Source organism: Schistocerca americana, chromosome 1 (genome assembly GCF_021461395.2).
Source record: "Schistocerca americana isolate TAMUIC-IGC-003095 chromosome 1, iqSchAmer2.1, whole genome shotgun sequence".
Classification (NCBI taxonomy): Eukaryota; Metazoa; Arthropoda; class Insecta; order Orthoptera; family Acrididae; genus Schistocerca; species Schistocerca americana.
This window is the reverse complement of record NC_060119.1, coordinates 616,812,301-616,830,844: the sequence shown is the minus strand read 5'-3', so window position 1 is coordinate 616,830,844 and position 18,544 is coordinate 616,812,301. Positions and strand designations below refer to the sequence as shown.

Sequence of the window (18,544 nt, the reverse complement as noted above, 5' to 3'; positions counted from 1 at the left end):
ACCTCAAACTTTTCGTTATTTAGCGTCAACTGCCACCTGCCACACCATACAGCAATCTTTTCTAGATCGCTTTGCAACTGATACTGGTCTTTGGATGACCTTACTAGATGGTAAATTACAGCATCATCTGCGAACAACCTAAGAGAACTGCTCAGATTGTCACCCAGGTCATTTATATAGATCAGGAACAGCAGAGGTCCCAGGACGCTTCCCTGGGGAACACCTGATATCACTTCAGTTTTACTCGATGATTTGCTGTCTATTACTATGAACTGTGACCTTCCTACAAGGAAATCACGAATCCAGTGAGACGATACCCCATAGGCCCTCAGCTTGATTAGAAGTCGCTTGTGAGGAACGGTGTCAAAAGCTTTCCGGAAATCTAGAAATATGGAATCAACTTGAGATCCCCTGTCGATAGCGGCCATTACTTCGTGCGAATAAAGAGCTAGCTGCGTTGCACAAGAATGATGTTTTCTGAAACCATGCTGATTTTGTATCAATGGATCGTTCCCTTCATGGTGATCCATAATGTTTGAATACAGTATATGCTCCAATAGATCTTGCCATGACAAAAAACGTCGCCCTGACCATTTCTCCCATGAGAGCCAAATAATTCCAAGTACTGCATTGGAAAAATTGGTATTGTGTCTGTAGATACCCTGGGAAAAGGTAGTGACTTTGTCTGGTGTTGACTATTCTTACCACACCACTCTTTCACCTAATACCATCACATCTGTAAGTGTATTTCTCCTATAATTGTTAATTTTGAGACTGTTTTGCGTTTTGTCTGTACAAGTGTAGTCATTTTAATCAATGTTTTGTACATAGTAGTTTCATCATTTTAGTAATTGAGATGTCTTCTTAATCACTTGTTGACATTGATCTTTGTGCAGTACCTTTCATGTCTTATTTTGCAACATCCTACAGATCTGATTGTTATGGCTACGATGAAATGCTGTATGTCTTCTCTTACAACCTGCCTTATGAGAGAAGAGGAGTCAATGTTGCCCTCTGCACCTGCCTTAGGGACCACATCTGGGAATCTGTCATACCTCTTTCATATGCTTCTTTCTCTGTTACATTTCCTTGATGTGCTGCACCACCTGATGAACTCCTCTGTTGTTGCAACATCCTTTACTAGAAGAGCTTGGAATGTGTCTTCTACTCCTTTCATCACATGTGAGATTTTGTTGGTTTCTGTCATATTCGTGTACACAAAGTTGCAAATGGCCAAAACATTCTGTATGTAAGACTGCATCATTTTGCTACGAGACTGGGCCATCTCCTGCTACGTGTACTTCCTATTGATTATCATCAAACATCTTCTTCAACTCAGCCTGGATTTTGTCCCAGGTGTTGAGCTTCTCTTCATTGTTCTCAAACCACAGCTGAGCTGTGCTGTCTAGTTATAATTATACATTCGCTAGACTCATCATGTCATCCCACCTGTTGTATTTGACAACTCAGTCAAATGCTTTCAGCCATTTTGTTGGATCTTGACCACCACCTCTGGAAGACAGTAGCGAATGGCTCATGTGCAGCTGACTTACTGCTATCCTGGAATCCATCTCCTGAATATACACACATCAAAAAAAGTTTTGCATCAGCACAGTTTCCAGAACTCCTGAAGATAGACGTTGACTGTGGATCTTATATCACAGACAAAGTCCCTTTCACTGTTATAGATGTTACTAAACCTGCCCAAAGATGTAAACAACCATGCATGAGCAGATGGAGAGGATCTGACAGCTGATCAGTTCCAGTCATTTCACCAGGAAGGAGGTACATGACTCGTGTTGTCTGTAGTTCAACCATGCCTAAATGGTCAATAATGTGGTTCGATCGTGTACGCATTGTTACTTTGTGCCAGGAAGGGATCTCAACAAGAGAAGTGTCCAGGCATCTCGAGTAAACCAAAGCTATGTTGTTCAGACACGCAGCAAATACAGAGAGACAGGAACTGTTGAAGACATGCTTTACTCAAGCTGCCCAAGGGCTACTACTGCAGAGGATGGCCACTATCTACAGCTTATGGCTCGGAGGGACCCTGACAGCAAAGCCACCATGTTGAATAATGCTTTTTATGCAGCCACAGAACATCATGTTATGACTCAAACTGTGTGCAATAGGCTGCATGATGCACATCTTTACTCCCGACATCCATGTCGAGGCCCATCTTTGCAACCATGACACCATGCAGCTGCCTTTAACCAGACAATTGTCAGAGACGTGTTTGGAGGCAATCCAGTCAAGCTGAATGCCTTAGACACTCTATTCAGCGAGAGGAGCAAGTTGGAGGTTTCCTGCTGTTTTGGGGTGGCATTATGTGGGGTCGATGTACGCCGCCAGTGGTCATGGAAGGCGCCGTACCATCAGGCACTTCTTGTGAATGGCTTCCTTCAGGATAACGGCATCCCTTGGCTAGAGTGACCAGCATGTTCTACAGACAAGAACCCTATCGAACATGCCTGGGATAGATTGAAAAGGGCTGCTTATGGACGATATGACACACCAGCCACTCTGAGGGATCTGCACTGAATTGCCACTGAGGAGTGGGACAATCTGGACCAACAGTGCCTTGATGAACTTGTATGCCGCAATGAACACATGCAAGCATCAATGCAAGAGGACGTGCTACTGGATATTAGAGTTATTGGTGTGTACAGAAATCTGGACCACCACCAATGAAGGGCTCACTGTATGGTGGTACAACACACAATGTGTGGTTTCCATGAGCAATAGAAAGGGCAGAAATGATGTTTATGTTGATCTCTATTCCATTTTCTGTACAGGTTCCAGAACTCTGGGAACCAAGGTGATGCAAAATTTTTTTTGATGTGGGTGTGATCTTAGGAACCATGTACAACTTCTATTCCATATAGGCGATGGCTTTTACCTTGTCTAATTGAAACCATGTCAATATACACACCAAATGATGCAGAAAGCCTATGGTGATGAGTGCTTATGCCATACTTAATGTTACAAATGGTTTATATGGTTAAAAAATGGTTAGACCGAAGTTACACATGACCCTCATTCAGGATGCCCTTCGATGTCTACTGACAACGCTCATGTCAGGAACGTCAATAAAATCGTGCATGCCAGTAAAAGACTGACTGTTGAGAGATTGCAGAAGAATGAAACATTTCAGTTGGATCATGTCATGAAATCCAATACACAGCATCTTGGAATGCATTGTGTTGCTGCCAAGTTTGTCTCATGGCTCATGAGTCAAGACAGAAAAGACTTTTGTCTCACAATGTGTGAAGTTTTTTGGATCACACAAATGAGAACGAGGCGTTTCTTAAGAGAATCATAACTGGTGATGAGATGTGGGTCCACAGTTACAATGTTGAGATCAAGGTACAATCTTCACAATTGACTGGGAAAGGTTCTCCAAGACCAAAAATAGTTCATCAGGTCAGGTCATATGTCAAAGCCATGCTGATAGTTTTCTTTAACTCTGAATGATTAGTTCATCATGAATTCATGCCACAGGGACAAACTGTTAATCGACAGCACTACTGGGATGTGTTACGATGCCTGTGAGAAAATTTGAGAAGAAAATGGCCTGAAATGTGGTGAGACAATTCATAGATATGGAATCACAGTAACACACCCACACATTCATCCCTGCTGGTGTGTGACTATTGCACAAGAAACAAAATCGCTGTGTTGTCTCATCCTTTGCACTCTCCAGACTTGGCTCCTACAGATGTTTTTTATTTCCAAAGTTGAAAACACTGTTGAAAGGACTAAGATTTGCAACAATAGATGAGATAAAAGAGCATTTGCAGACAGCACTTCACACAATCCAGAAAGAGACATACCAAGACTGCTTCCAGAAGTTGAAATGGCATTAGGAGTGGCGCATCAATTGTGGAGGAGAGTATTTCGAAGGAGACCATGCACAGTAAGTAAAAGGTAAGTGCAGAAAAAAATTTGTGGATGAAGTTCTGGAATTTTCTGAATAGACCTCATAGACCTCTTAAAGTTCCCAGAGTCTCCACCAAACAGTGTCTTGTTGAAACCACAATCAAGTCCAAATTCGAAGGCAGGGTCACCAGTGAAGTACAACACTTAAAACTGAAAGCATGTTTCTTACTGACATCAGTGTACAGCCAGAGCAGAACTGGCCTTCTGGACAGAGAGTGCAGGTACTTAGAATACAAGCATTGAATATTCCAGAATGCTAGTATTTATACAAATATCAAATAATCAATAATAAATAAATATTATGAAAAGGAAAGTTGCACTCACCATATACAGGGGATGCTGAGTCGCTGTGGCTACAGTTGCCTGAGACTGCAGTCACATGTGTGTGAGGTATGTGCCTGTTGTCTATTTTTGATGAAGGCCTTGCTGGCCAAAAGCTTTACTTGTGACAGTATTTTTGTTGTGTCTGTCTCCGACTCAGCATCTCTGCTATGTGGTGAATGGCAACTTTCCTTCTCATAAAATTGTTAAATTCCAACCTGGATTTTCCATTCCTCAATATACAAATATAACAAATACAAGATATTTCAAGAATCTTGCAGAAATTATAAATACTAAATAACAAATATCTGTCCATATACAGCAGCTTGTGGTCAAATTTGAAATGGCAACCTGCAGCACGCTAGCCAGCGATGCTATCCACTATGCTACACAGCGTTGCTCATGGCACTATTAAAAAGTCCATGAAACACACTGACAATTGTTGTCTGAAGCATTTCAAGATACATCTGACCTATTATAGCAAAGAAAAACAGAGCAATGAAATCACAATGACAGATTACACCACATGCTTTCTCCTATTAAATTTACCTCCATGTTTACCTGAACATGTTGATTTACAGGGATCCAGAACACTCAAGTGTGGCTGTTTCCAGCTTTATTCAATTGATCCATGTGTATGGCCGCACTCTTTCAGTTTAAGATGGTCCTTGTCAGGCCAAATTTTCCTGGCAAACTTTTCATGCTTGTTATCTATTTCTTCAATGCATTTGCAGTGATGAAGCCTCCAGTGTGGGCTATAGTCACTGGAGTTTGAAATTTACAGTTTTATGAGAAGGAAAGTTGGTAACTTTCCTTCTTGTAATATTATTACATTCCATCCTGAATTTTCCATTGTTTGAAATCTACAGTTCATAACTTTCACTATTTGCCTTACACTTCATCACCTTACCTGACTTCAGTAAAGCCACTGAGTCTCTTGCCATCCTCACTGTGCTGACTGATGGACTTGTTCTTGTACAATGTACCTGTATTGTAGTTTGTGTGCACAGGGGCAGTACCATCAGATTTAAAATAACTACAGGCACCTATAATTGTTCAATTTGTTGATGCTTCAGTTTCAATTTAATTTTGAGATCGTCATTGTATTTCTATGATACTTTTACTACCTTCTGCTTGAAGCATGCATGCAATTAATTTACATCAGTCATATTCCATGTATACTGTAAAGAGGGGTGTTTTGGGTGTGAAAAGAACTCAAGGGTGTACTTTTTATTTAAGTGCAACACCTTGAAATTACTTAACATTACGAAATGCTACCACTGATTTCATGCAGCAATCACCACTAGCTGAGAGAACATTGTACTTGATACCGTGCAAGGTCTGCATTTCCTTTTTTTTGAAAGATACCAGCTACAAAGTGTGAGTACAATTTTTGAAGGTCCTCCCAACTAAATTTTCAATGTAACATATATCCACAATGTACATGGTGCAAGCTGTCAGATGTGCAACACTTTATATGTACTGGACTCTCACAGCAGAGGTGTGTATATTAACAGGGCCTTCCTTGGTGGAGTCATCTGTTATCTGAATGTTTCCTCTATGTATCCTTCATTTAAAAATTAGATGATAATCAATTTTGCTTTAGTAAAAGAAAGGCACCAGAGATGCAGTTCTGACATTACACTAGGTTATGGAAATGACACATGCATAGGATCTGTTGACCTAAAAATTGAAAAACTTTTTTACAGTGTTTTTAAAGTGGTAGTATATGTTCAAAATGCTCTAAAAAAATAAGTATAAACTACGGAGAAAGTTGGGTAGTTTAAAATACACATAAGAAGTAGAAGGAAACAATAAGAATGGAAAACCAAGAGAGAAGTGCTCATAACATGACAGTGTTGTCTCTCTCTTCTACTATTTGTCCTGTATACTGAAGAAACAAAGAAGGAAATAGAAGAAAGCTTCAAAAATGGGATTAGAAATCAGAGTGAAGCAATAACAGAGTTGAGATTTACAAATGATTTTGCTACACTTTGTGAAAAGGGGGAAAAATTACAGGAATTTTGAATGGAATGACGAGTCTACTGAGCACAGAATGTGGATTAGAGGAAACCAAAGAAATATGCAGATATTATTGATCAGAAGAAATAGGATTAACAACAAACTTAACACCAAACTTGACATAAAAATTGAGGACTATGTAGTAGATGAAGTGAAGGAATTCTGCAACCTTGGAAACAAAATAATGCAGATAGGGGGACGAAAGGAGGGTATGGAAACACACTGGTACAGTAAAACTGTATACCATTTCACGTGTGTAAAGGCAGATCCAAGACAAAAACTATGGTGTTGCAGGAGTTGTAATGAATATGGCCTAGACAAAGGACTACAGAAGAGCGACTGCAAAGTCAAAATTATTGTCATGCTGTTAGAAGAGGCACACAGCTTGAAATACAAATATACCAGTAACTGTCAATGTGAGTATAAAACAAACAGCGATCTTGTAATTGATGATGATACTAGAACTGCTGGTAACAAATATTTTACCAACTGAAAAAATGCGGGTAAACCACTAAATGTGGTACAGCATGTGTAAATTGTGAAACAAAATATCACTTTCGATGTGCAAAGGTGGACTGCTCATTGAAAGGAAAGGAGAAATTTACAAAAATGTGGAAGTGTAAGACGTGTAGGCCTACCAATATACTAAGAAGGGCCGCAAATATCCCACTAACAAACAGATTTGAAGTGCTCAATGTAAATAGTAACAATGATGCTCTTGAAGCTCATACAGAACATTCTCAATCATCAAATGCTACAGTAACTTTTTCTGAAAGCACTACCGCTTCTGAACTTCAACAAGGAGATATTCAAATTCCATATGATGCTGCTGTTCCTGTTCCGAAAACCATTAAATAAATCTCCCAAGAAGAGGTTAGCATCCTGTACACAGAACCAAGCAATTAATGTAGGCCAGTATACTGCCTACAAAGACAATAGCAGGCTCTCTCTGTCAAAAAACCAGATAGAGACTGTGTAAACTTCCCACCCTTGGAAAACAGATTTAGTGTCCTTGAGCATGTTGATGTTACAGGAAAAAACATTAAAGTAGACTCACAAGTCAAGGTGCTTAACACAAGAAAGGTTAATGAAAGTGAAGTGAGTAATTTGTGTAGCAACAATATTACATCAACTGTCAATAGAAGTGAAGTGAATAATGGGTGCAGTGAAAATATTAAGTCAACTGTCAACAGAAATAATGAAACCAAAAACCCCAAGAAAGCAAGCTGCAATTTCAGACCTAGAGGCCTGTGAAAATACATTTATATGCAGACAGTCAAAGAAGGAAATTAAGGGATATAGTTGAGAACAATTCAAGCCACCATATCTCAGCCACAATAAAACCTAGTGCAAAATTTAAAGATGTAGCAGGTTCTTCATCAGCAGAAGCTATGGAACTGGCAGTTTTTCTGGCTGGAGCAAATGATGTAGCGAGAAATGAAGGAAAAGACTTCTTGTTATTATTAAAGAAGAAACTGCAGGAACTACAAAATACAAAAATCCTCATCTTTTCAATACCATGTCGACATGATCTTCCATCCTGGTCTAGTGTGAATGTTGAAGTGAGAAGAGTAAATGAAGAAATGAAGAAAATTTGCAAATACTTTAAAAATGTCTGTTTTGTAAACATAACTAACTTAGGTACAAGATTCCACACTGCTCATGTTCTCCATCTGAATCAACTCGGAAAGAAGTATGGGAGTAATCAAATCATAAAAGTAGCCAATGAGTTAGGCATAGCAAAAATTGATAGCTCTGAGTCAATACCACTTAGATTTAGGGAAAACTCATTTTTAGAGGTAGCAAAGAAGGGCTGAGACTAACAGGTTTGCCCAGATTCACACTGGATGACCAGATTAAAGTTAAGAATAATATAATAAATGTCGCTAACACTAGAGAGAATTATATCAGTAATGACGATTCCCCCCACAAAAAAAATTACTCACCAACTTTGTCTCTCAAGATAGGTTATCTCAATATTGAAAGTATAATTGGAAGACATGTAATTTTAAACGAATTTGCAAATGAGAACTTGTTTTTGTTTTGATTCTTGAGCTTCTCCCGGCGTATTTGATAATCAAAATATCCACGGGACGCAGATTTACCGGAGGGTGGCGCTAAGAAATTGTTACCCCAAGGTCCGGTACCGCCTAGACTATATGGACTCCCGAAGGTTCACAAAAAGGGGGTACCATTACGCCCCATTGTCAGCAACCTACATATTTGTTGGCCAAATACCTGACGGGAATATTAAGTCCTTATGTGGGTAAATGCCCTCATCACATCCGTAATTCCGTGGATTTTGTTAAACGCCTTGATAGCTTCAGGTTGGATGAGTCAGATATCATGGTGAGTTTTGACGTCGTTTCCTTGTTTACGAGGGTACCCCTGCGAGAGTCACTAGAATTGATTAGTCAGAAGTTTGATGAGAAGACCACTGAACTTTTTAGGCATGTCTTGACTTCCACGTATTTTCTTTTTAATGGAGAATACTACGAACAAATGGAGGGAGTCGCCATGGGTAGCCCACTCTCACCGGTGGTAGCGAATTTGTACATGGAGAACTTCGAGGAGGAAGCCCTGTCGTCATCCGTATGGAAACCTACTTGCTTTTTCCGTTACGTGGACGACACATTCGTCATCTGGCCACATGGTATGGATAAACTCCTTGACTTCCTTACACACCTAAACTCCATACACCCCAACATCAAATTCACTATGGAGACTGAAACAGAGGGTAAATTACCTTTCCTTGACGTCTTGGTCAAGAGAAGGGCTGACGGCACCCTAGGTCATGGGGTGTATCGGAAGGCTACGCACACTGATCTGTATTTGCATGCAGACAGCTGCCACCACCCTTCACAGAGGAATGGGGTACTTAAAACTCTAGTACATAGGGCGCGCACTATCTCTGACGCAGAGAGTCTACCCCAGGAATTGGAACATCTGAGAACTGTATTTCGAAAAAATGGGTACTCAGAGTGGCAGATTCAACGTGCTCTCCGCCCAACCACTGCAGCACAACCTGTTGAGATGGATGAAGTCACGAGGGAGGAGGTAGGCACTGCATTTATTCCATACACAGGCGCACTCTCGGGGAAAATCGCCCGCATTCTGAAGAAACACCGGGTCGGAACTGTGTTTTGTCCTCCAAATAAAACTCGTGCACTGGTGGGGAGCGCCAAAGATGACCTCGGTTTGAGGAAGGCCGGCGTGTACCAGATTCCGTGTCAATGTGGCAAGTCGTATATTGGTCAGACGATGCGTACCGTTGAGGATCGATGCCGTGAACACCAGAGGCACACTCGACTGATGTATCCGAGCAAGTCGGCGGTCGCTGAACATTGTTTGTCGGAAAATCACGCCATGGAGTATGACCGCACGAGGATTCTCGTACAGACGTCGAGATACTGGGACAGCGTTGTTAGAGAGGCCATCGAAATTCGCACCAATGACGACCTCATAAACCGTGACTCTGGCTATAATCTTAGCAAGGCTTGGGAACCAGCGATTGGGTTAATCAAGAGTAAATCGAGCAGACGTATAGTTGTGACGACCACGGCGGACAGAGCCATCACACCGACGTCATCTCAGATGCCGTCGCAATCTGTTCCACCGCGCGACAGTGGCGCTGGGCGCGGACGGCGGAGGGAGCGCGCCGCGGGCGGAGGGTATTTAAATCGGCCGCCGCCGCGACCGAACCCAGTTCCCTCTGAGCAGCCATAGCGTACGGATCTCCGTGCCGGCACGTTCACAGGAGCTCAGTCCGTCAGTTCACCTGATGATGGCGACATGTTTGATCGCCGAAATATTGTGCCCGTTGGACGCTATAGACCGGCAGCATACCCGTGGATATTTTGATTGTTTTTGTTTGTTGTGGTCTTCAGTCCTGAGACTGGTTTGATGCAGCTCTCCATGCTACCCTATCCTGTGCAAGTTTCTTCATCTCCCAGTACCTACTGCAACCTACATCCTTCTGAATCTGCTTAGTGTATTCATCTCTTGGTCTCCCTCTACGATTTTTACCCTCCACGCTACCCTCCAATACTAAATTTGTGATCCCTTGATGCCTCAGAACATGTCCTACCAACCGGTCCCTTCTTCTCGTCAAGTTGTGCCACAAACTCCTCTTCTCCCCAATTCTATTCAATACCTCCTCATTAGTTATGTGATCTACCCATCTAATCTTCAGCATTCTTCTGTAGCACCACATTTTGAAAGCTTCTATTCTCTTCCTGTCCATACTATTTATCATCCATGTTTCACTTCCATACATGGCTACACTCCATACGAATACTTTCAGAAACGACTTCCTGACACTTAAATCTATACTCGATGTTAACAAATTTCTGGCCGGCCGGTGTGGCCGTGCGGTTAAAGGCCCTTCAGTCTGGAACCGCGTGACCGCTACGGTCGCAGGTTCGAATCCTGCCTCGGGCATGGATGTGTGTGATGTCCTTAGGTTAGTTAGGTTTAATTAGTTCTAAGTTCTAGGCGACTGATGACCTCAGCAGTTATGTCGCATAGTGCTCAGAACCATTTGAACAAATTTCTCTTCTTCAGAAACGCTTTCCTTGCCATTGCCAGTCTACATTTTATGTCCTCTCTACTTCGACCATCAGTTATTTTGCTCCCCAAATAGCAAAACTCCTTTACTACTTTAAGTGTCTCATTTCCTAATCTAATTCCCTAAGCATCGCCTGACTTAATTAGACTACATTCCATTATCCTCGTTTTGCTTTTGTTGATGTTCATCTTATATCCTCCTTTCAAGACACTGTCCATCCTGTTCAACTGCTCTTCCAAGTCCTTTGCTGTCTCTGTCAGAACTACAATGTCATCACTGAACCTCAAAGTTTTTATTTCTTCTCCATGGATTTTAATTCCTACTCCAAATTTTTCTTTTGTTTCCTTTACTGCTTGCTCAATATACAGATTGAATAACATTGGGGAGAGGTTACAAACCTGTCTCACTCCCTTCCCAACCACTGCTTCCCTTTCATGCCCCTTGACTCTTATAACTGCCATCTGGTTTCTGTACGAATTGTAAATAGCCTTTCGCTCCCTGCATTTTACCTTTGCCACCTTTAGAATTTGAAAGAGAGTATTCCAGTCAACATTGTCAAAAGCTTTCTCTAAGCCTACAAATGCTAGAAACTTAGGTTTGCCTTTCTTTAATCTTTCTTCTAAGATAAGTCGTAAGGTCAGTATTGCCTCACGTGTTCCAATATTTCTATGGAATCCAAACTGATCTTACCCAAGGTCAGCTTCTACCAGTTATTCCATTCGTCTGTAAAGAATTCGTGTTAGTATTTTGCAGCTGTGACTTATTAAACTGATAGTTCGGTAATTTTCACATCTGTCAATGCCTGTTTTCTTTGGGATTAGAGTTATTATATTCTTCTTGAAGTCTGAGGGTATTTTGCCTGTCTCATACATCTTGCTCACCAGATGGTAGAGTTTTGTCAGGACTGGCTCTCCCAAGGCCGTCAGTAGTTCTAATGGAATGTTATCTACCCCCAAGGCCTTTTTCAACTTAGGTCTTTCAGTGCTCTGTCAAACTCTTCACGCAGTATTGTATCTCCCATTTCATCTTCATCTACATCCTCTTCCATTTCCATAATACTGTTCTCAAGTACATCGCCCTAGTATAGACCATCTATATACTCCTTCCACCTTTCTGCTTTCCCTTCTTTGCTTAGAACTGGGTTTCCATCTGAGCTCTTGATATTCATACAAGTGGTTCTCTTATCTCCAAAGGTCTCTTTAATTTTCCTGTAGGCAGTATCTGTCTTACCCCTAGTGAGATAAGCCTCTACATCCTTACATTTGTCCTCTAGCCATCCCTGCTTAGCCATTTTGCACTTCCTGTCAATCTCATTTTTGAGACGTTTGTATTCCTTTTTGCCTGCTTCATTTACTGCATTTTTATATATTCTCCTTTCATCAATTAAATTCAATATTTATTCTGTTACCCAAGGAGTTCTACTAGCCCTCGTCTTTTTACCTACTTGATCCTCTGCTGCCTTCACTATTTCATCCCTCAGAGCTACCCATTCTTTTTCTGCTGTACTTCTTTCCCCCATTGCTGTCAATTGTTCCCTTATGCTCTCCCTGAAACTCTGTACAACCTCTGGTTTAGTCAGTTTATCCAGGTCCCATCTCCTTAAAATCCCACATTTTTGCAGTTTCTTCAGTTTTAATCTACAGTTCATAACCAACAGATTGTGGTAGAATCCACATCTGCCCCTAGAAATGTCTTACAATTTAAAACCTGGTTCCTAAATCTCTGTCTTACCATTATATAATCTATCTGATACCTTTTAGTATCTCCGGGATTCTTCCATGTATACAACCTTCTTTTATGATTCTTGAACCAAGTGTTAGCTGTGATTAAGTTATGCTCTGTGCAAAATTCTACCAGACAGCTTCCTCTTTCATTTCTTACCCCCAATCCATATTCACCTACTATGTTTCCTTCTCTTCCTTTTCCTACTCTCGAATTCCAGTCACCCATGACTATTAAATTTTCGTCTCCCTTCACTATCTGAATAATTTCTTTTATTTCATCATATGTTTCTTTGATGACTTCGTCATCTGCAGAGCTAGTTGGCATATAAACTTGTACTACTGTAGTAGGCATGGGGTTCATGTCTATCTTGGCAACAATAATGTGTTCACTATGCTGTTTGTAGTAGCTTACCCACACTCCTATTTTTTTATTATTCATTATTAAACCTACTCCTGCATTACCCCTATTTGGTTTTGTATTTATAACCCTGTATTCGCCTGACCAAAGGTCTTGTTCCTCCTGCCACCGAAGTTCACTAATTCCCACTATATCTAACTTTAACCTATCATTTCCCTTTTTAAATTTTCTAACCTACCTGCCCGATTAAGGGATCTGACATTCCACGTTCCGATCCGTAGAACGCCAGTTTTCTTTCTCCTGATAACGATGTCCTCTTGCGTAGTCCCTGCCTGGAGATCCGAATGGGGGACTATTTTATCTCCAGAATATTTTACCCAAGAGGACGCCATCATCATTTAACTGTACAGTAAAGCTGCATGCCCTTGGGAAAAATTACGGCTGTAGTTTCCCCTTGCTTTCAGCCATTCGCAGTACCAGCACAGCAAGGCCGTTTTGGTTATTGTTACAGGGCCAGATCAGTCAATCATCCAGATTGTTGCCCTTGCAACTACTGAAAAGGCTGCTGCCCCTCTTCAGGAACCACATGTTTGTCTAGCCTCTCAACAGATACCCCTCCGTTGTGATTGCACCTACGGTATGGCCATCTGTATCGCTGAGGCACACAAGCCTCCCCATCGACGGCAAGGTTCATGGTTCATGGGGGGAACTTATTTGATGCATTATGCTTAAGTGAGCACTGGTGTAAAGGAAATGAAATATCTTTTCATGTACTAGATGATTTCCACTTAGCAAACAGCTTTAGCACAGAGCAGCATATTCATGGGGGTATATCAATTTACATCAAGAAAGAATTAATAAATTGTAGTAATGAACTAGCTCTAGGATTTATGTGCAGTGAGATACATTTTGAAGTGTATATCTGGTTCATTTAAAAATTGCTATTGTATCTCTTTGTAGATCACCAGACGGAAGTACACTAATATTTTTTAAGAAACTTGAGACTTTACGAAATTTCTTTCTTAGTCCTCAGTGGAAGAAATATAGTATAGTGATTGATGGTGACATCATTCCAGATGTGGAAAGGGTCCTTCCGGATGCCATGAAGGGTACAGGGTGCACCCATCTGCAGGTGGTCACTCATGTCGGCACCAATGATGTGTGTCACTTTGGATCGGAGGAAATCCTCTCTGGCTTCCGGCGGCTATCTAATTTGGTGAAGACTGCCGGTCTCACTAGCGGGATGAAAGCGGAACTCACCATCTGCAGCATCATCGACAGGACTGAGTGTGGACCTTTGGTACAGAAGAACCCCAAAAGTGCCCCACTTGTGACAGGATACTTTCCGGGACTGGATCAGACTCTGAATGTGGCTCTCCAGCAGGGATACGACTTCCTCAAATCCTGCCCTGAAATGAGATCCATCCTTCATGAAATCCTGCCCACTCCACCAAGAGTGTTTTTCCCCCATCCACCTAACCCTCATAACCTCTTGGTTCATCCCTATGAAATCCCCAAACCACCTTCCCTACCCTCTGGCTCCTACCCTTGTAACCACCCCCAGTGTAACACCTGTCCCATGCACCCTCCCACCACCACCTACTCCATTCCTGTAACCCGGAAGGTGTACACGATCAAAGGCAGAGCCACGTGTGAAAGCACCCATGTGATTTACCAACTGACCTGCCTACACTGTGAAGCTTTCTATGTGGGAATGACCAGCAACAAACTGTCCATTCGCATGAATGGACACAGGCAGACAGTATTTGTTGGTAATGAGGATCACCCTGTGGCTAAACACGCCTTGGTGCAGGGCCAGCACATCTTGGCACAGTGTTACACTGTCTGTGTTATCTGGATACTTTCCACTAACACCAACCTGTCAGAACTCCGGAGATGGGAACTTGCCCTTCAGTATATCCTCTCTTCTTGTTACCCACCAGGCCTCAACCTCCGCTAATTTCAAGTTGCCGCCGCTCATACCTCACCTGTCATTCAACAACATCTTTGCCTCTGTACTTCCGCCTCGACTGACATCTCTGCCCAAACTCTTTGCCTTTACAAATGTCTGCTTGTTTCTGTGCATGTGCGGATGGATATGTGTGTGTGTGCGAGTGTATACCTGTCCTTTTTTCCCCCTAAGGTAAGTCTTTCCGCTCCCAGGATTGGAATGACTCCTTACCCTCTCCCTTAAAACCCACATCCTTTCGTTTTTCCCTCTCCTTCCCTCTTTCCTGACGAAGCAACTGTTGGTTGCGAAAGCTTGAATATTGTGTGTATGTTTGTGTTTGTTTGTGTGTCTGTTGACATGCCAGCACTTTTGTTTGGTAAGTCACATCATGTCCATGCCATTGACCCCCTGATTAAAAAAGTGTTTAATACTTATGAAGGAAAAAGTTTGCTCAGGCTACCTTTTGTGATCTTAGCAAAGCCAAATTTATTTAGATCAATCCAACCATGAGGACCTAAAATGTGAAATTTTCAGTTTCAAGAATCAGACCCCAAGACAAGAAGAACTGGAGTCAACTCTACATGAAAAGCTAAGTGAACTAGAAACTTTATTGTAATCTTCACTCCTCTCAAATTTTTCAGAGAAGATGTTGCTTATTGTGGACAATAGCTGCAAGCAGAAAAGAGAGGATAGATTACACCAATCATGACAGAAATATATTAAATCTGATGGCAACAAACAAATTTGACCTCTATGAGAATGTCCACATTGAAACTGAAATCAGTGTATAAAAGGAAACCATAGCAACAGTTATTACTAAAGTATAATGGGCAACTAATACATGCAGGAAGATTCATATGATAGTTAAAACAGATCAACAGGCAGCAGCATTATATCTCAAGGAGGAAATCAAAACTTTTTGAGACACGTGCTGCTTACAGAGTCAGTATGGCTTCAGGAAAGGTATACACATGACTGAAACAGTTAGGCAGCTGTTACATGGAAAACATTGTCTACTTGAAGATAAAGACAATGGATCTATTTATGCATCTGACAAAAATTGTCACCTCGGTAAACCAAAAATGAATCCTAAAATTGATAAAGGCATATGATATCAGGAGAACTGTGGTTTATTCATCTAATTATGTACATTTGCAATACATTTTGTTTGCTTACAGGAGATGAGAAAAATTTTAAATACAATTACAACGAGTTTTACACTAATAATTAATAAAATAACACTAAAATGATAATTCTTGGGGTATATAACGCTTTGTAACCAGATCAAATTTCCAGTTCCTCTAGCATGAATTTGTCCAATGAGTGTCTGTCAGTGACAGTGCACCATGCTTTGCCAAGTTACCCCAAAAAACAGTACCATGTTTAATAATGGATTGAAATTAGTTTGTACACTATGTGATCAAAAGTACCTGTACACCTCCAAAAACATACATTTCTCATATTAGGTGCATTGTGCTGCCACCTACTGCCAGATAGTTCATATCAGCATCCTCAGTAGTCATTAGACAGTGTGAGAAAGCAGAATGGGGTGCTCCGCAGAACTCACGGACTCCAAACATGGTCAGGTGATTGGGTATCACTTCTGTCATACATCTGTACATGAGATTTCCATACTTCTAAACATCCCTAGGTTCTCTGTTTCCAATGTGATAGTGAAGTGGAAACACGAAGGGACATGTACAGCACAAAAGTGTACAGGCCGCCCTCATCTGTTGACTGACAGAGGCTGCCGACATTTGAAGAGGGTTGTAATGTCTAATAGGCAGACATCTATCCAGACCACCACACAGGAATTGCAAACTGCATCAGGATCCACTGCAAGTACTATGAAAATTAGGTGGGAGGTGAGAAAACTTGAATTTTATGGTCAACCAGCTGCTCATAAGCCACACATCACACCAGTAAATGCAAAGTAATGCCTCACTTGGTGTAAGAAGTGTAAACATCGGACAATTGAACAGTGAAAAAATGTTGTGTAAAGTGATGAATCTTGGTACACAATGTGGCAATCTGAAGGCAGGGTGTGGGTATTGCAAATGCTGGGTGAACATTATCTGCCAGCATGTGTAGTGCTAACAGTAAAACAGTCGTGTTATGGTGTGGTCATGTTTTTCATGGAGAGGGCTTGCACCTCTTGTTGTTTTGCATGGCACTATCACAGCACATGCCTACACTGATGTTTTAAGCACCTTCTTGCTTCCTACTGTTGAAGAGCAATTCAGAGATGGCGGTTGTGTCTTTCAACACAATCAAGCACCTGTTCATAAGGCACGGCCTGTGATGGAGTGGTTACATGTAAATAACATCCCTGTAAAGTACTGGCCTGCACATAGTCCTGACCTGAATCCTATAGAACACCTTTCGATTGTTTTGGAATGCCGACTTCATGCCAGGCCTCACCGACTGACACTGATACCTCTCCTCAGTGCAGCACTCCATGAAGAATGGGCTGCCATTCCCCAAGAAACCTTCCAGCACCTGATTGAACATATGCTTGTGAGAGTGGAAGCTGTCATCAAGGGTAAGGGTGGGCCAACACCATGTTGAATTCCAGCATTACTGATGGGGGCACCTCAAACTTGTAAGTCATTTTCAGTCAGGTGTCCGGACACTTTTGATCACATAGTGTATATGTTACTTTTTTGTGTCCATGTCAGCTGCAGTTGATAATATTTGCACTGCACAAGCAAAACCACTCAATTTGTTTGCCAGATAGCCAATGTGTGCCTGCCAGCTCACATTTTTATCCTGATCAAGTCTTAAGAATCTGACTGAGTCGGCTCCTTACATAATCTGATTGATATGAATAATCTTAATCTACTCACATTTTGAATGTTTGCTTTTTAACTCCATCATGTGGGTCTGAGATATGTTTAGATGGAACCCATTTAGCTGAAACCAAGTTTATAAGGCACTGAGGGTACTGAGCAATGACTCAGGAATTTTTTATGAATTCTGACTTTCAGCTAACACAGAAATATCATCTGTGAACAGAACTGACAGGGAGCTGATATTTAATGGTATGTCATTAAGATACAAGTGATTCATCTATGCAGTTTTTTGCCATATACCTGAGAAACCATAGACAGTATACAAAACTAAGTTCTGGAATGGCTAATCAAACAATGGAAAATTTGGGATGGAATAATGGTAACTATACAAATTAGGATAGGCACTGAGTGGCAGACAGGCACATTTAACAGTTAGCTGTTACATATTATTAAGCTATCAAACAAAAGTCCTTCATCTCATTTAGAAACACACACACACACACATCCACACACACACACACACACACACACACACACACACACACAATGTCTAGTGTCTTCTTCAGACAAGAAAACCCCAAAAACTTAAAATACTTGTACTGTGAAATCTTCTTCCATCAACAACAATCATCAGATCTCTTATCAACTAAAGTCAACATTTTAAAGCTTTTGTATGATTTACAAAACAAGTGACAAAAATGCTTCCAAAAGGTGTAATGAAATACTGAATTAAACTAAAAAGCTCCTGCCGAACAGGCCATGAAGGCCCAATGGTTCGGACTGGCCGTCATGTCATCCTTAGCTCACAGGCATCACTGGATGTGGATATGGAGGGGGATGTGGTCAGCACACCACTCTGCCAGCCTTATG

General features: G+C 41.4%; 1 protein-coding gene across 1 annotated transcript in view; it reads right to left on the bottom strand.

The window, feature by feature from the left end:
* Positions 1-18,544, bottom strand: part of LOC124625417 (otoferlin-like) — a 1,049,973-nt gene that overhangs the window by 66,854 nt on the left and 964,575 nt on the right. The window lies entirely within an intron of this gene.